The following is a 20149-nucleotide window of genomic DNA, read 5'->3' as shown; positions in this document are numbered from 1 at the left end:
TGAAATATTAAAATTGAAATACTTTTATTGTCACTTGTACAACTTGTATACAGTGAGATTACACGAGCACCCTCCACTCAGCTCTCTTAGTCTTAATTCCCCTCGTTTACTGATGCACACCCACCAAACCCAAAAGTCAGTTGTCCTGTTGTTATCTTTTCATTCAGCAGCCTAACAGCCCACGGATAGAAGCTGTTATTTACCCTGTTGGTGCGACTACTCATGCTTCTATATCTTCTGCCTGAGGGCAGGAGATCAAGAAAGTGCCGGCCAGGGTGTGAATCATCCCTGAGAATTTTCCTCACTCTCCTGAGGCAACGTTCTTCCGCTATTTCATCCAGTGGATTCACGGGACAGCCCATAGTATTTTGTGCTGTATTCACCACCCTCTGTAGGCACTTCCTATCAGTTGATGTCAAACTAGCGTACCACACAGTGATGCAGTATGAAAGGACACTTTCTATTGTTGACCGGTAGAAGGAGATCATCAAATGTTGATTGACATCATTCTTCCACAATACTCTGAGGAGATGGAGTCTCCATTGGGCTTTCTTAACCACCTGGGTTGTACTGATTTTCCAAGTAAGGTCTTCACTGAGATAAACTCCTAGGAATTTAAAGGGAGAGACTCTCTCCACACAGCCCTCCCCGATGTACAGTGGGGCTAGTTCTCCTCTCTTCCTCCGAAAGTCCAACACCATCTCCTTTGGTATGCTGAGAGAGGAATCTAGTGGGCAATAGGCTGAGTCTAGTGGCATGTATTACTTGCTTTTCAGACTGAACAACTGATTATCTGACTGGTTACACTGGCAGTGGTTTTCAACCAGTGTGCTGTGGCACCTTGGGGTGCCTTGATTGATAGTCAGGGGTGCCACAGGCAACACTGGATTCTGTCCCTCTTTCCTTCCCTCCCTGGGCGATGGAAACGGTGTGTCTGCTTCCTGGCTAGCTGGACTAGGTGAGGCGCTTGGGCTCTCAGTAGCATCTTTGAGCCCTCCCCTCGCTTGGCTGCCCCCTTCCCTCCCCCTGCTCCACTGGAGGTGGGGCTCTCCCCACCGATGGATGAGGCGCTGCTCCTCAGAAGCATTGGAGGCTCTCTGTATCCCCCTGCCTCCGTCCTCTGTTCCGATGGCAGTCCCCTAACAATTATTATTAAAGGCAAAGGTACCATTGACCATTAGGTCCAGTCGCGAATGACTCTGGGGTTGTGCGCTCATCTCGCTCTGTAGGCCAAAGGAGCCAGCATTTGTGCACAGTCATGTAGCCAGCATGACTAAGTCGCTTCTGGCGAACCAGAGCAGTGCACGGAAATGCCGTTTAGCTTCCCGCCAGAGTGGTACCTATTTATCTACTTGCACTTTATCTACGTGCTTTCGAACTGCTAGGTGGGCAGGAGCTGGGACCGAACAACGGGAGCTCAATCCATCGCGGGGATTCGAACCGCCGACCTTCTGATCAGCAAGCCCTAGGCTCTGTGGTTTAGACCATCACGCTGCCCGCATGCAAATGCATACCTGCTAAAGAAGGCTGAGGCTGTGACGATGGAGTCAGCTACAGTGTGCTTGCATAGGAGATCCTGCCTCACCACATTAAGGTATTAGCTGGAATTTCTTCTCCCTTGATATAATAATAATAATAATAATAATAATAATAATAATAATAATAATAATAATATCACCTGCCTGTTGTTTGTCTATCTTCCTTCTCTCACTCTTCCCACTGTATATATTTGTGTCTATGACCTTCTTTCATAGGTACCCTTTTATCAACTTCTTTTTCAGTTGAGGTCAGTGCTCTGGCTTGCTATTTTTTAGCATATATTGGGTCAAAGTTAGATGGCAACGGACAGCCCCTTTGCATAATGCTGCTCTACCAAGACTTTTTCCCAGGGTAATGGTTTTGTATGTCTGTGAGGTGACTCAGATTGTGACTGACCTAGGCTCACCGCGTGGACTTCAGTAGAGTGGAGATTTGACCTGGGACACCCCAAATCTAACACCGGCATTATACTCATTACCTCCTTCACTACACACAGCCTGAAATAGTATCTCTGCTAAGTAGAGTAATTGATGACATGACCTTTGCCTTTTACTCCCTTTCCTCAAGAGCAGAGATAAAAAAGAAGGAACGGAAACCAATGTTTTCTTTCTAACAGTCTCCCTATCCAGTGGACTGGAGGCAAAATCCATCAGTTTTCAATTAGAACCATGTAACCTTCTTGTGTTTTTCCTGAGAGTGACATAGTAGCCCTTCTTAGGAGGCAAAGAACTTGAAATGGACACAGATTGATTTGCAGGCATTTCTTAGTGCTTAAGCCAACCAGCTACGGAAGTATTAACTTCGCATAGGAAAGTCTGTCTTGCTACCCAAAATATAATTGACTCCTGGTGGAGGACAGATTAAAGATAAACAAAAAGAAGTTTCCAACCTGCTCTCAGGTAAGTGCTGTATAAATTAGTGCTAAACTTAAATTGGCCAGGGGCAGGGGTGGTTGTGAATGTTTCCACCATCATAAAATGTGTCTTCCAGGTTTGGTGATTGCTTTATAACTTTTCTTGGAAAGGTGTCAGGTGAAAAGGGAAGATGTCCCAGTTACCTAATCAGCTCCTTGGCTCAGTCTAATACTACAGAGCTGATGAGCTGGGAAGGCACATCAAATCACACATCTCATTTAAGACCAGGTGACACAGACAGCATTTGCATATGGTTACACATATAGAAGTAGATGTTTTTCTGGAACTCTCTAGCTTTCTCCATAATCCAGTGCATGTTTCCAATTTGATCTCTGGGTCCTCTGCCCCTTCAAAATCCAGCTTGCAAAAGAAGATCAAACCTATCCATTCTGAAGGAAATCAGCCCTGAGTGCTCACTGGAAGGACAGATCCTGAAGCTGAGGCTCCAATACTTTGACCACCTCATGAGAAGAGAAGACTCCCTGGAAAAGACCCTGATGTTGGGAAAAATTGAGGGCACAAGGAGAAGGGGATGAAAGAGGACGACATGGTTGGACAGCGTTCGCAAAGCTACTAACATGAGTTTGACCAAACAGCGGGAGCCAGTGGAAGACAGGAGTGCCCGGCGTGCTCTGGTCCATGGGGTCACGAAGAGTCAGACATGACTAAACGACTAAACAACAACACATATAGATGTACATCCTTCCACTGCCTTGCGGAAAATCTTCAGGAGAAGTAAAGGCTAAGGAGTAAACCCCACACAAAACCAGAGTGGAGTCCCTAAAATGGTCATATGATGCTTTGTATGCCTCCTTCTGGCAACACTTGCAGTCAAACTGTTGTCAAATATATTGCTCTGCTTTCATTTGGGCCACATCAGCAAGGCCAAGAGGGAGGTCTTGTCATCTGGGCAGCCCAGGACCTCCATACACACTTGCATCCTGGGGAGGTCACTTTGATTCTGCTGATGCAGGGGCTTCACCCCTGGAGGCACACTCCATTGTCTCTCGAGACAGATGGATACCAACAACAAAAAGAAGATGTGCAACTTTTGTAGCAAAAAATGAGAAGAATCTTGCAGGAAAAAAATCACAAATGCTGAATGTTATGAAAACTCTAGTAATAACTGGGAAATACTGAGTTATTATATTATTAATGTGGTCTTCTTTCGCTTACTCATGCAATTAACTACCCCTGTGCATAACTTGATAAATAAGAAACTAGCCCTCATTATTTTATGTCCTGGATTGTAGATGAAACTAATGTGTGAGCAGCTGCATTGTCTGATAGCCAACTCTCATGCAGACACAGAAGGAAAATGTTCATCTGCGCACCATGGATCGAGCAGGCTAAATGAAAGTGGGCTTTTTATCAATAGCTAAGCTTTTTATTCATTTTATGAGTTAATAGGGTTCAATTAATGTTGCTGAGTTGCATGGTTCATGCAGCTGTCTCTGGGGCTTTGGTGAAGTTGAGAAGAAAGCTTAATGAATGGTTGAATGGTTATATTGGTACCCTAGTAATTAGAGAACGGGTAATTAATGTGCATCTGTGGTAGGCTCTTGGGTGCTGTCAATGACCCTGTAGTGTGCAAGAACAAAAAAGGAAATTATGCGCTTGGTGAGGGAATACAGCTTTTTCTATTCCTTAAATTTTAGATGTGCATCTTTGTTTAATTAGAGGAAGAAAATGAATTCCCAGTAAAACCATTAAGCGACATGCAACAAGTGGTTAAGACTGACATGGACTGTGAAAGTGATCAGGAAATCTGAACAGACTGGAAGCTTGTGTGTGTGTGTGTGTGTGTGTGTGTGTGCGCTCATAGTAGTAGGTGAAAAACTCTTAAAGAAATGGGAAAAAAAGTAAGTCTGAAAATGTTTGGCATAATCTAGTCAAATGGCTGCAATCTTATGTGCACTTTCTTGGGAACAGGGGTGGGTGGAATGGTCTTTGTTCCGTCTGTGTCTATTTCACATGAGACCAACTGAAAATCCATTCCAGAACTTTCCAAGCTGTGTGTCATGACACATTAGTGTGTCAGCTGCAGTATGTAGGTCTGTTGTGTGACCCCTCCCCACGCTCCTTCCAGGCCTGTAAAGGGGTTAGTTTAACCCAGGGGTCAGCAAGGTTTGTCTTGCCTGGGCCGGATCAGTCCCACGGAGATCCCTCCGTGGGCCAGATCACGTGGGTGTGAGAGCGTGCGCACCCGTGATTTTCGGCATCTGCGGTGTAGTGCAGCGCGTGAGTGTGTAACTTGGTTCGGGCGCAGCTCATGGGCTGGTCAAATGACCTCTGCAGGCTGCTTCTGGCCCATGGTTTAACCTCTGGTTTGCTAGTACAGTGGTACCTCAGGTTGCATATGCTTCCGATTACATATACATACAGACTCCATTAACCCAGAAATATTACCTCGGGTTAAGAACTTTGCTTCAGAATGAGAACAGAAATCGTGCAGCAGCGGCGCAGCGGCAGCAGGAGGCCCCATTAGCTAAAGTGGTGCTTCAGGTTAAGAACAGTTTCAGGTTAAGAACAGACCTCCAGAACGAATTAAGTTCTTAACCCGAGGTACCACTGTAAAACTGAATTGCTGTGTCATGAAATGATACATGTCTAAAAAGTGTATCACCAACATGGAAGGTTTGGAAAGCTCTGGTCTATTCTATCAGTTTGCAATTTCATGTGTGGATGTGGCTTTTTTTTTAAAAAAAAGAAATCTGCACACTATCCTGATTGTAAAAACTTTTAAGGAAACACACACAAAAAACAAAACACTCGTTACAATTTTATGAGGTGGCCTGGGGGCTGCTTTCATTGTATTTTTCTTTTCTTTTACAGTTTCCAAGATGGCCGGGGGGGGGGGGGATACTCCAGTGCTTTATGTGTTGTCTTTTCCTGGTTGATAGTAGGGGAGCTGGGGCAGAGATGGCTGCCCGATCAGCATATGTGAGCCACCGTGCTTTTTTCTTCATACAGTTATCCAAGACAGGACAGCAGTTAATGATGTATGGTGGCTTCCTGGAGCATTTCCAACCCGCATGGCAGGCAAATGTTTTCCAGCTGCTTGGAGCAGCTTGGCAACTGTAAAAGAAAAGAGAAAAGAATATGCTACCCTTAGGCTACCTCATTCAAATTCATCAGAAGCTGGATTCCGGAACACAGCACTGCACATTGCTTGGGCAGCTCTGTATTGCGTGAGTTTGTACCAGGATACTTACCACTCCAATAACCTTCTCAATTCCTGCCTGGGAGTAATTCTTGCTGAATTCAGTGGAGCTGACTTCATAGATAGGACTGTGCTACAGGACTCCCATCTAATTCCACTGGAATTAAATTGAAGCATATGGGTAACTCTCATTTAAATGAAAAGGACTTGAGAGTGTTTGGATGAATTGTGTCCATTGATCTCAAAAGCAGGGTTTTTTTATAAAAAAAAAGCAACAACCAGAACTCACCAGAACTCACTTCCAGCACCTCTCAGGTGGGCGCCATTGTGAGAGAGCTCCAGCACCTCTTTCTCTAGAAAAATAGCACTGCTCAAAAGCATTGCCAGTAAAAATAACAGATTGGCAAATCAAATTACAGGAATTGGTGGAGACAGCTCAACTGACTAGTAAACTCAGAGGAAACTCAAAGCAAAAATTTGTGGAAAAATGGGATGGTTATAGAAGATATGTTCAAAAATACAATAATAGTTTTGTCTCTGTGCTAGCATTCGAGTGATAAAGGAACTAAAAGGAGGTGGACAACAATTAAGGATTTATTATGTTTTCAGAATGTATTGGAAAAATTATATAGAAAGGTTTATTGTTTTGTGTACATTCAAATGTAAGATAAAATATATGCAAAGGGACTTGACAGGAAGTCAAAGTTGAAGAAAAGATTTTGGAAGATAAAAGGGGGGGAATATTTACTTTCGTTATTATCATTTTGTGTGTGGGTATAGGTGTGTGGGTGTCTGCACATATGTGTGTTGTTGTATGCAATGTTTGGGAGGAAATAAGACGGTAAATAACAAATAACAAACTACATATCGATGTATGTAATTTTTATTTCTTAATTATATTTAGTGGTAGTATGGCTGTACTGTTTTTTGTAACATAAAATCAATCAATAAAAAATATGTTTTAAAATAACAAAAAAACACACACACACAAAAGCATTGGCAGTATGGAAAGTGTTTCAGAATGCTTACCTTATCTGTGCTCAGAACAACTCTGTGGGGTAGGCTGCTAACTCTGGTAACCTTCTGATCCACCAAGAAAGCGGTCTTTGGCTAAAGCAGTGTACACATGCCATAAAGAGCAGAAGAAAATGCAAAATGTTTTACAAAAGCATTTGCAAAGTGTTTCACCAAAAAGAGGGGGGGGGGGGAGTTGGAACCAATATTGTAAGCATTCAAAATAAAATAAAGCAACCATTTTACAGGATAGCAATAGCGAAATATCAGCAAATGACAACATAAACGACCCCTGTCGATTTCAACAAATCAATAAACAATCAAGGCAATATTAGCAAAAATATAAGCCACAAAGTGCACATTCATGCTGCTTGGGTATTATGGACCAGAAGTGTGAGCTCACTAAAACATGCATAACGGTAAAGGTATTCCCTGACTGTTAGGTCCAGTCGCGGATGACTCTGGGCTTGCGCGCTCATCTTGCTCTATAGGCCGAGGGAGCCAGCATTTGTCCGCAGACAGCTTCCGGGTCATGTGGCCAGCATGACTAAGTCGCTTCTGGTGTACCTGAGAAGCACGGAAACACTGTTTACCTTCCTGCCAGAGTGGTACCTATTTATCTACTTGCACTTGATGTGCTTTCGAACTGCTAGGTTGGCAGGAGCTGGGACTGAACAACGGGAGCTCACCCTGTTGCGGCGATTCAAACTGCTGACCTTCCGATCGGCAAGCCCTAGGCTCAGTGGTTTAGACCACAGCACCACCCGCGTCCCCTAAAACATGTATAGCCAGCCTGTAATACTAGGAGCGACAAGATAGAGGCAACCGCCGTTTGTGATGCTTCTAGCTGGGAGCAGGAATCTCCTGCCATAGAATCTAGACTGCATGTCAGCCCTGCCTCTCCCACAATGCTCTGCTGATTGCTCTCTGGCTCTGTAACCTGGGAGCAAAACCACAGGGCACAGAGACTACAAACAGTGTACATTGGAATGGTATTTTCTGACACTTTGGACTTGCCAGCCCTTGCCATCAATGTGCTAAAAGTACTTGCTGTACTATGGGGACATCTGGCATCTGTGTACCTCATTCCCTTGTGCCCTTTGGTTGTGACAGGTTATAATTAATTGTTTCACGGGATATTGCTGTATGTTTTGTGCTCTACGACTGCATGGAGTTTGATGGTGACTGAGTCAGTTGACCTTTTAGGTACGCTGTAGCCCTACATTCCTATAATTATACACTTTAAGATATCTTTATTGTTATAATTATTTCAGGCAATTTTCAAAAGCACAAATGGTAGCTAAGCGCTCTACCCATAACTGCCACATGGATCTTTGAATTTCTACTCCTATTGCTGTTAATTGAAGGTAGATCCTATACTGTTGCTTCTTGCATAACATTTTGATGTTTAATTAAACTGTGGTTTGGGATTAAAGTCTAGAGAGTACAATATTTCTTTTAGTTTATCACAACTTCATTTCACAATTATTACAATCTTTACTCTGGGGAAATTAACTACAATTGATTTTTTTAAAATACTCATTTTTATTCTAAGCATTTTTTTAAAAAAATAAAAATTAAATCATAGACCCAAAATAATTCCAGCTGCTATGATTAGATGGTGAAATGTTTTATTAGAGACTGTATTCTATTTTGGCCAGGGGTGGGTTGTTGGGTTTACTAATGTAAATTAAAAACTTCAGAAAATTCCATCAGTAGAAGTTTTTCAGTTGTTCTCCTCAGTGCTATTTTTTCTAGAAAAAGAGGTTCCGGAACTCACCATGAACTCCTCCTTTGTTTTCTTATAATGGCAATGGCACGAATCTGAGAGGTGCCAGAACTGAGTTCTGGTGAGTTCTGGCTTAAAAAAACACACACAAAAACACACGCCTGGTTCTCCTTGATATATAACCGGCAGTATAATATGCAAAATGCAAGGACTTTAAAAGGCAGTATTAAATTCTCTTTGTGTTCAGTAGTGCCCAATTTGTTTGTCAGCAACAGCACATCTGATGACTGCAGTGTCAATTCATGACTTGGACGTGTGAAAGAGCAATCAAACATCACAGTTATAACACCATACTTTTAATGGAGGCCACTCCGATGTTTAGCCACCAATGGTCAAGGGTTGAGTGGCGTTTGCATTTCTTTCACTTGAGGGACTTGCATGACCTCTTAGTAGTGCAAATCTGCTAGCACATCTGCTAAAGCCAAGCAGATTTCGGTATGGTTTCAAATTGGATGGGGGACAGAGGATTGTGTGTTGGCATTCCTGCATTGCAGTCGGTTGTACTAGATCAGGCATCTCCAACCTTCGGTCCTCCAGATGTTTTGGACTACAATTCCCATCATCCCTGACCACTGGTCCTATTAGCTAGGGATCATGGGAGTTGTAGGCCAAAACATCTGGAGGGCCGCAGGTTGGGGATGCCTGTACTAGATGGCCTTCTAAGTTCCTTTCCATTCTAAAATTTCATGATTCTATGAACTGCCATGTACTGAATTTGACTTGACATTGGGAGATACTACATTTTGTTGCAAGGATTATTGCATGATAGTTGATTCACACAAGCAAATTACTACCTGGTGGCGATAGTCAATGAAAGTGAACATTGATGTGTGGACTGATCCCTCAATTCAATTTTAAATTTCCCAGTTGTCAAAAAGCTCCAAATAATTTCATTTGTACGTAAATAATAATAATAATAATAATAATAATAATAATAATAATAATACCCTGCCCATCTGTAGAAGCATAGCTCTCTCCATGTGTCGCCATGGTTCTTATTATGGATGTTGGGGCAATTTCATCAAATGGTGCACATGGTCAGTTGGAGGACGCAAGACCATTTCACTTAATTTCTGGTCACTTAATTTACATCAGTGAATGAAAGCATGAGTGTTGAGCAGCTGGAATTTCACATGGATATTGTTAGATGTTTGCTAGTTCTGACAGCCATGAAATGAAATTGGAATTGTTCCACATGCCTATAACAACTCACATTAAGCATTGCAAGCCAACCCTTCCATGTTTACCTAGAATAGAGTTCCATTGAACTTAATGGGACTTATTTTATAGTAAGTATGTTTAGATTTCAGCCTTAGCTTTATAATGTGGTGTAGCAGAGTGTTTCCACAGAGCCCATATTAGCTACGGGGATATTTCCCTGATATGCAAAATGGATCATGTAAGTTCAAGCCTAATTAGTCACCCAAACGTCTGCCTTGTCTAACGCAAGTCGACACCCTTCGGCGTCAGATTTAGGTGGTGTGGGTGGTTTCCCTGCACAGGGTGCCAAGCCAAGGTTGCACAAAACTGAGAACATCCATTTGGGAGCACCAAAATTTGGCCTTGCCATATTATGAAAGATTAGCAAAGTCCACCGCTTACATCCTTGTTTAGCATCAATTAAGTGATGGAGGCAGGTAATGGATGTGGAATTCTAAAGGATAATTCATTCACTCATTCCATTTAGATCCCATATTTTCTCCCAATGAGCTCAAGGTAGTTTACATTTATCTGCTTCTCATCATTTAATCCCCACAGCAACCCTGTGGTACAAGTTAGGCTGAGAAGCAGTGAGTGGCCCAATGTCACCCAGTGAGCTTCATGGTCAAGTGGGAATTTGAACCCTGGTCTCCCAGGTCCTAGTCCGATACTCTAAGCCCTGCACCACAGACGCAGAATCTTTCTGCCACTACGGACTGTTAGGCCCCAGTGCTATGCATACTTCCTTGGAGTAAGTCCCAGTGAGTACAGAGTATAAGCTTGTATAAGATTGTGTGTTTAAATTATTTTGTTTACCATCAGGTGCCAGGTTATATAAAGCCGTAGCAATATCCTCCTCAAAATAATCAAGACAGTGAAACTCATAACAATATAAATTCTTCCCAGCTCTCTACATTTATATTCTGTGGCAGTTCCATTGCATTACTTTTTTTGAGAGAGAGTTTTGTTTCCTTTAAAAAAAAGGAAAGGAAAGAATTGCCAATTGATTTACCAACAAATTCACTGTATATTGCCCTTTCTCCTAGGGTCTACCATGTCTATTAAAAAAGAGAAAGCAAACAGTGTTGAGGATATTTCAAAGAAACATTGCGCTACCACAGAAAATTTGCTCTTATTACTTGCAAACTTATTTCATCCGCGCAGCAGTGTCTCACATTTGAAGTAATAAGTGTCGTCTTTGGAGACCTCTGAGTGTAGTGAAGAGTAAAATAATCAGAATTATCTGATCCTCTGGAGTGCATCTTCAATATCAAGGAAAGGGAAAGGATTGAAAGTGTGAAAATAATTTTCATCCCACAATGCAAAACATCTCCCTGATGGTATTAAGAGTTTGATTTCAAATCACGTCCGTACCCAGTTGGTTAAATGAAAATAAAGGGGCTCATCTCTTTAAACACTCCCTTTATGTTTTAGACAGAGGTGATTCCAAATTTTACAAGGAAAAGTAGAAGCAAATCATATAGTTAGGGATTTATTTCTATGTGTATTACATATGCATAGAGTTGTGGATATTTGTATAAAATAAGATGCAGCAGTTCTTTAGATAAATAAACTAGGCCCGAGCAAAACCCACAGCATTTTTTAAAATCCATTTTTCTTGCCGTGAGCTATAAATTTGCATGGAAAATCCATTGGCTCATTCAGATTCCTGGCAGTTCTGTTTCCATTGCCATTTCTTCCTTATTATCAATTGCTTGCTTCAAGTCAGTATTGTCTGGAGGAGAAAATGCTACCACTTGATTTGGCAGAATATAAACAAATTGGATCAAATACTATTAAGACTGGGAAGGGAAGGAATCAAAAGAATGTAAGAGTAGCCAGTGCTATTCTTCTAGAAAAAGAGGTGCTGGAACTCACCACGAACACTTCCTTTGTTCTCTTAAAACAGCAACTCTCACCCACCTGAGAGTTGCTCAAACTGAGTTCTGGTAAGTTCCAGCTGAAAAAACCTTGAGCGTAGCCATTCTGCATCCAACCAATGGCCCATCTAGTCATTGGCAAGCAGGATTCGAACACAGGAGCTCTCTTTCTTCCTGTTGTTTCCGGCAACTGGCATTCAAAAGCATTCTACCTACAACTACAGATGGCATTTAACACCAGTGAAGTTAGCAAACATGTATCATACTTATGATAATAAATGCTGGAAATGTAGAGAAAAGGAAGGAATCTTGTACCACATGTGGTGGATGTGCCCCAAGGTAAAAGTCTTCTGGGAAAGGATTTATAATGAATTGAAAAAAGTGTTGAAAAACACATTTATTAAAAAAAACCAGAAGCCTTTTTACTTGGTATAGTGGGGGGTGAAATCCCCAAAAAGGATGTTACTTTTTTTCTGTATGCAACAACTGCTGCGAGAATATTGTTAGCAAAGAATTGGAAGAAACAAGATTTACCAACTATCGAAGAATGGCAGATGAAGATGATGGACTATATGGAACTTGCTGAACTGGCCGGGAGACGCCGAGACCAGAGAGAAGAGACGGTGGAAGAAGACTGGAAGAAGTTTAAGGAATATTTGAAAAAATATGTTAATATTTAAATCTTAGAATAGCTTTGGAAGTGGGTATAGGCTGCAGGGTTAGAAGTAGAAGATAGGGTATTTTAAAATAGTATTATTTGTATGTGATAAAATGTGAAGTTATTTTAAGTGTGATTAAAAAAAAAGATGATTAGAAATTATGATATATGTAAACTGCTAAAGATGAAGTAAAATGAAAATCAGATAGGTGGGACTTGGGGAAACCCACTTAACAATGTTTAGAAAAATAAGGATAGGACAAGAATTTGTTTGTAGTGTTTTTCTTTTCTGTTTGTGTTTTTTATTTGTGTTATAAAATGAATAAAAAATTGGAGGGGGGAGCATTCTACCTACAACAGTGGCTTTTTAAAATATGTGGGTGGTGGTCAGGGCCGGATTTAGGTTTGATGAGGCTCTAAGCTACTGAAGGTAATGGGGCCCTTTATATGTCCAGCTGTCCCTTATCAACAACAAATTGTCACTGTTTTTTGTGTTGAATATATGCTACATGGTAATTTATGGACCTAATAGGTATCTAAAGCCATTTGTATATAAAAAAAATGTATTTTATCACATTGGTTTTATTTTGTTTTTTATCTTATATTTTGGAAGGGTACATCCAGTTTCCCCCCCCTTTGAATTTTTTTGGGGCCCCAGGAGAGTGGGGCCCTAAGCTATAGCTTGTTTAGCTTATACGTAAATCCGGCACTGGTGGCAGTGGCACGGTTATTCTTTCATTTGTTCCTATGCTGTGTATTTTTGTGTTTTTCTATTGTAGCCCACCCTGTGATCCTCAGATGAAGAGCAGTATAGAAATTTAATAAATACATAAAAATGAAATAAATAGAATATATCCCTCATGTTTAGTAGCAATTGATATACTTATCCTCCATGAAAGGATGGTGCTATCAATGGCCAAATCATTCAGTCTGACAGTGTTATTGCTTATGTAGCCAAAATGGCGTCACTCATGCACAAAGAATGGAGGAAGTATCAACAAGCATAAGCACTGGTCTAAGAGGGAATGCTCATTCATTGGCTGGCATATACCACGATATTGGCACACGATTAAACGAATGCAGAAACAGTTGCATTTCTCTGTGCTGGTAAAGGCATCAAGCTCTCCATGTAACCATTATCTAAGATATGCATATTTAAGAAACTCTTAAGAAGACTGAATATAAGCCTCCTACAAGAAGTAATCTCCAAAGGTATAAAAAGAAACCCTAATCTTATTTAGTTTAAGAAAAGGCTTTCCAAAAATTCACAGCTGCCAAAGGGAAAAAAAAAGTACATAATGAGTTTGGCATCGCTAGAATAGATCTCTTGTGGGTAGGGATCAGTGAATCTGTCAATTTCAGTTCCTCATTTTTTCCCAATTATAAGTTCAGTTCTCTACAAGTCCGATCAGTTTGCAATTTCTTTCCTCATGTAAAATTAAGCAGCATTTTAGTGCATTAGATTTCCAAATGTATACATATTAGCCTGCATCTCCCCTAAAATAAAGCATTTTTGTACGTTGCCTTAATATATAGGCATTTAGTAATATATGCATTTAAATGGAGCTTTTGTGCTCATGACTTAGCAGGCAAACTGGATTGCAAAATTCAGAGAAGTGTTAATTTGAAAGGATGGTTGCATTTCGGTTCTCATACAGTTTCAGAAAGTTTATAACAGGTAAGCTCACCTTTAAATTTGAACTGAACCAAATTTCTAACCTGCCCCTACGTACGAAAGCTCATCTTTCAGGCTCTCATGATAGGAGGCTATTGTGGAACGTAGTTTACTATTAATAACCACTGCAGGGTTAAGCTGTGGGTGGCAGGGCTTAAGTATGGTGAAATTGCAGTAAACAGGACAACCGCTGGGGATTCAAACAGGCCACAACTTTATTGATTGTCAACAGGCTTTGGCACGGGCATTTGAATCAACCAACCTATCTGCTAGTTGGTTATTTGGCAGGGCTAACCAAGGTTATAGGTCGCCTTATGAAGTACCCCAAATCAGAGCAAATCACCTTGGACAGAAATATTTCCATGCTGGATCCCTTAGATGGGATTCCCTGATTCCTTAGAATGGTGGGAGTTCCGACCCCACCATCCAACTGGACTAATAATAATAATAATAATAATAATAATAATAATAATAATAATTTATTATTTGTACCCCGCCCATCTGGCTGGGTTTCCCCAGCCACTCTGGACGGCTTCCACAGAGACCAAAAATACACTAAAATGTCACCCATTAAAAACTTCCCTGAACAGGGCTGCCTTAAGATGTCTTCTGAATGTCAGGTAGTTGTTTATCGCTTTGACATCTGATGGGAGGGCGTTCCACAGGGCAGGCACCACTACCGAGAAGGCCCTCTGCCTGGTTCCCTGTAGCTTTGCTTCTCATAATGAGGGAACCGCTAGAAGGCCCTCGGCGCTGGACCTCAGTGTCTGGGCTGAACGATGAGGGTGGAGATGCTCCTTCAGGTATACTGGGCCAAGGCCGTTTAGGGCTTTAAAAGTCAACACCAACACTTTGAATTGTGCTCAGAAATGTACTGGGAGCCAATGTAAGTCTTTCAAGACCGGTGTTATATGGTCTCGGCGGCCGCCCCCCGTCACCAGTCTAGCTGCCGCATTCTGGATTAGTTGTAGTTTCCAGGTCACCTTCAAAGGTAGCCCCACGTAGAGTGCATTGCAGTAGTCCAAGCGGGAGATAACTCAGTGAGGATCCACCCCAATCCCTTATCCACCATCAAGTTGTGATAACGGCTATGAGATAGGCAAAACCCTCAGACGGACTCAATTTGTCTTAAGGCAAATTTCTCCCTGGCTCCAAATCCGACGACTAGAGACTTCAATAGCAAGGTCTTCTGCGGGTCCTGCTCCCTTACTGTCATGCAGATTCACACATAGAGCATCGGGGTGTGGGGGGGGGGAGGAGACCAAGCTCCGACTTGAGAGCAGATTGTGAGAATGGCATTCTTATATACCAAAGGGAAGCCAAGCAGACAAACTGTTCCCTGTCACCTGCTCTCAGGCCATGCTGCTAAGGCCACTTGCAATTGGCTACAATCTCAGGTGAGCCTCAGCAGTCAATGCAGCCAGCAAAGGAAGTAGCGATGCCCTTCCACAGCCATGCTGAAGTCGAATGGGGGCTCACTGCTGCAGCTCATGCCAGAGCCGTAACTGCCACTGCTGGCAGGTGTCTGAGATTTTGTTATTGGCATTGGCTTAATAATACATGGTTGCAGGGGTGCCAACTTGGTCCCACAACCGTGGGTGCCTGGGGCTGTGGGTGCCATGAAGGGTGCATGGCCCTGGCACTGAAATTTGTGGGTGTCCAGAACCTTCATGGGGAATTTTGTGGGTGCTCAGGCACCCAGGGCCCCAGGGAGTTGGCACTAATACTACTACTACTACTACTACTACTACTACTAATTTATTCCTAACCCCCTTCACCTTTTTTGTGGTTGGTTCCCACATCACGTCAGTTATATACCAGGCAGAGGGCCTTCTTGGTAGTGGCGCCTGCCCTGTGGAACCCCCTCCCAGCAGATGTCAAGGCAATAAGCAACTATATTACTTTTAAAAGACATCTGAAGGCGGCCCTGTTTAGGGAGGTTTTTTAATGTTTGATGCTGTATTGTGTTTTTAATATTTGACTGGAAGCCGGCTAGGGATAATAATAAAATTATTATTGGGGTATAAATAATAAATTACTATTATAACTATTATTATTATATAAGTAAGCTCTTGTCATGTGGGGTTGCACTGAGGCCAGCTTAAGGTAAAGGTAAAGGGACCCATGACTATTAGGTCCAGTCGCGGACGACTCTGGGGTTGCGGCGCTCATCTCGCTTTATTGGCAGAGGGAGCTGGCGTACAGTTTCCGGGTCATGTGGCCAGCATGACTAAGCCATTTCTGGCGAACCAGAGCAGCGCACGGAAATGCCGTTTACCTTCCCGCTGGAGCGGTACCTATTTATCTACTTGCTTACCCATGCCCCAATGCTTACACAGACAAGAGAACTAGCACAAGAGTGAAGATGGGCTTTTCCTTCCCCCTCACCTCTTTAAACCATTTTTCTTGTTCTTTTCCCATGGCTGCAAGCTCCCATGAGCTTCCAGTTACAATTCAAAGTGTTGGTGCTGACCTTTAAAGCCCTAAACGGCCTCGGTCCAGTATATCTGAAGGAGCGTCTCCTCCCCCATCGTTCTGCCCGGACACTGAGGTCCAGCTCCGAGGGCCTTCTGGCGGTTTCCTCACTGCGAGAGGCCAAGTTACAGGGAACCAGGCAGAGGGCCTTTTCGGTAGTGGCGCCCGCCCTGTGGAGCGCCCTCCCATCAGATGTCAAAGCGATAAACATCTACCTGACATTCAGAAGACATCTGAAGGCAGCCCTGTTCAGGGAAGTTTTTAATATGTGACATTTTAGTGTATTTTTCATCTTTGTTGGAAGCTGCCCAGAGTGGCTGGGGAAGCCCAGCCAGATGGGCGGGGTACAAATAAATTATTATTATTATTATTATTATTATTATTATTATTATTATTATTACTTATGGGCACCATTCCACCCCCAACAATGCCTCCTTTGAAGAATGTTACAGCGTGACATTGTGGTGGGAAATAGCAGCAACCACATCTGTCGACCCACAATGCCTGGGGAATGGCTCTACTTCATGATTCACAGCAGAGTTCTCAGAGAACCACGTGGGCTGAAAATGGTGGCTGCCTGCATGTGGCCAGCAAAAAGAATTTTTCTTAAAAAGTTAAAAACAAAACCAGCTACGGTTGCCACCACCCAATAATCTTCAGAAATGTGTGAATAATTTTGACCCCATTTTTGAATGAAAATTTGTCATCTAAGAATTGCTACCTCAGCCTTAGAAGGAATAACACGATCAAGGCAGCCTTATATTAGGGGACACAGGTGGCCTTGTTGTCTAAATCACTGAGCCTCTTGGGCTTGCTGATCAGAAGGTCGGTGGTTCCAATCCGTGTGACAGAGTGAGCTCCCATTGCTCTGTCCCAGCTCCTGCCAACCTCGTAGTTTGAAAGCATGCCAGTGCAAGTAGATAAATAGGTACCGCTGCAGCAGTAATGCAATCATTTCCATGCGGTATGGTTTCTGTCACAGTATTCTGTTGCACCAGAAGCAGCTTAGTCATGCTGGCCACATGACCCGGAAAGCTGACTGTGGAGAAATGCCATTCCCTTGGCCTGAAAGTGAGATGAGCGCCGCAACCCCATTGTCACTTTTGACTGGACATAACCATCCAGGGGTCCTTTGCCTTTACCTTTTACCTTTATATTAGCAGAGATTCCATAGATTATTGAGATGACATGGAATCTGGCCACAGGGAAGCAGTTTTTCTTTTCTTTTTAAAACTTTATTTTTATTAAACTATGAGAACTCCTTTCATTAAATGATGGGCTACCAAGCTGTCTCAGTATAATATACGAATTAAGCCTTAGAGGAGATGAGTTGAAGGACATCCAGCAGGAAATAAACATCAAAGTTCTGACTTTGCTGGAAGCAATCTGAGATAAGCCAATAACTTCACTCAAAACTAGGGACATGCAAGGCTTCCCTTTGTATTTTTGTGGATATGCTCATAGATCTCGGAAAGTGTCCTTGTGTGTTTGGGACATTTATTTGTAAAAGCAGATGCATAGTTTTCCAGAGGTCGATTTCCCAACGTGTTAGATTGAATGTTTGTGTGTGTTCCTGTCTGTTCTTTAAAAGTACTCTTTTTTCTCAACTTAGGTGTGTATGCACAAAACTCCTTAGTTAAAAATGAAAATGAATAATTCATAGTTAAGAATGATTAAAAAGCATTCTGGGAATGGGAGGAGAAAGGGTTTCTTGTGTTCATTCTCCAAGGACTCCTCCAGACAACCAATTTATTGAACATTCATTCTGAACTGTTTTGGGGGAGGTTATATGACAACGGGCATTCATCCTGAATTCATCCTAATTTGCATCTGCAGTGCTTATCCATATTACGGTTAATCACCCATTCATCCCAAGCTTTCAGTGCATTTCCTTGTTACTTTTCAATCCGCTAAAGGTCCATTTTTTATTTTATTTTTTAATTTTATGCATCTGGGTGACACAACACTTTATTATTATTATTATTATTAACACTATTAACACTATTATATATATATATATATATATATATATATATATATATATATATATATATTATTATTATTATTATTATTTCCACAGCCACTCTGGGTGGCTCCCAACAGAACACTAAAAAGATAAAGGTAAAGGTAAAGGACCCTGACAGTTAAATCCAGCCGCGAACAAACTCTGGGATTGCAGCGCTCATCTCGCTTTACTGGCCGAGGGAGCCAACATTTGTCCGCAGACAGTTTTTCCATGTCATGTGCTCTCAAACTGCTAGGTTGTCAGGAGCTGGGACTGAGCAACGGGAGCTCACCCCATCACGGGGATTCAAACTGCTGACCTTCCGATCAGCAAGCCCTAGGCTCAGTGGTTTAGACCATAGCTCCACACACGTTCCAAAAGAACACTAAAAACAGAATAAAACTTCAAACATTAAAAACTTCCCTAAACAGGGCTGCCTTCAGATGTCTTCTAAAAGTCAGATAGATGTTTATTTCCTTGACATCTGATGGGAGGACATTCCACAGGGTGGGTACCACTGCCTGTTCCCTGTGACTTCACTTCTTGCAGCGAGGGAACAGCCGGAAGGTCCTCGGTGCTGGAATCTAAATTTCTGGTGTTCAGAGGTGCCATCTTCTTAAGCACTTGGGGGGGCGCTGACACAACATCCAACTGTTGCTCCATGCCTGGCCTCAACAAGCGCCCCCCGGTCCCCTCAAAAAACATTGAAAGAGCCCACAGTACTTTGAACCCCTGGAGTTAGCCTCTATGCTGGTGTGCTGGAATCCTCCTACAAAATAATGACACCACAGAACTGACTCAAAGTGCTCCTGTTGCTGTTTGTGATGGTGCAGGTTCATAGTGACTCCTCCCAAGGATGTATGCAAACCAAGTTTCACTTGCAAGAGGGTGATGCTTCGCTAGTGGTGCTTGTACCTTCAGTTGACTGTGCAGGGCAATGCTCACTTGTTCGCATTTGAACATTTAAATTTGTGCAGTTCTTCAAAAGCTTGCACTATAAGATGCCCTCTTTTCAATTCATTATTTGGAAACTTGCTGTTATTTCTAGGATAGTTTCCAACACTTATGGATGTTTGTTTTGGGGGTGTTTGTATGTTATGTTGCAGGGAAAAAAAATGATGATTGTTTACTGCAACCCCGATGAAAGCACTGTTTTCACCCAAGACGCTGCTCAATTGAACGTCGAACAACAGATGATCTTAATCCATCTTGTCACTGATTGATTGCAGCTTAGTCACTCTAGAGTGCTAGTAAAATTTAACATAAAGTGAAATTTCAAGGCAAATGTGGAATTTTCTGCTCTTGAGGAACAACAGCGAAAGAACTTCACAGAAAGCTGAAATACATTCACTTGCATTTTAGGGGAAAGAACTCATCTGTAGGTTAACAATCAATATTGTATGAAGGCATATCCCTGTTTGATTTTTCAGCAGCTACACACAATGGAATGTCTCACCCTAGTTTTGTTTAATGCTGTCCACAAGGCTTCCTGTGCAGTTCTCACACGTGTTGCCAAATCAGGTTTTCAGGGTTCAGGGTGAGGAGTTTGCACAAGTGGAAGAGGCTCCAGACTTCAGAAATGAGTTTTGCAATTTGGAGAGTGCTTTGATGCATGTGCGGGTACAGGGCTTTGCAGCACCACCAAACTCTCCCATATGCCATTTGCATCACTTGAACCTAGTGAACACCCAAGCAGGACCAATATTAAATGGAAGTTTGGAGGTTCCCACTTGGTCAAAACTTCTGAAGAATTCTGAAGAAGGAGAATTGCTCAGATGACACACTACAATGAATTGTCTTCAAAGAAAAGGTGTTTCAATCATAGTGAATTTCTCGG

Source organism: Podarcis raffonei, chromosome 9, assembly GCF_027172205.1.
Source record: "Podarcis raffonei isolate rPodRaf1 chromosome 9, rPodRaf1.pri, whole genome shotgun sequence".
Classification (NCBI taxonomy): Eukaryota; Metazoa; Chordata; class Lepidosauria; order Squamata; family Lacertidae; genus Podarcis; species Podarcis raffonei.
This window is presented reverse-complemented; position numbering follows the sequence as displayed.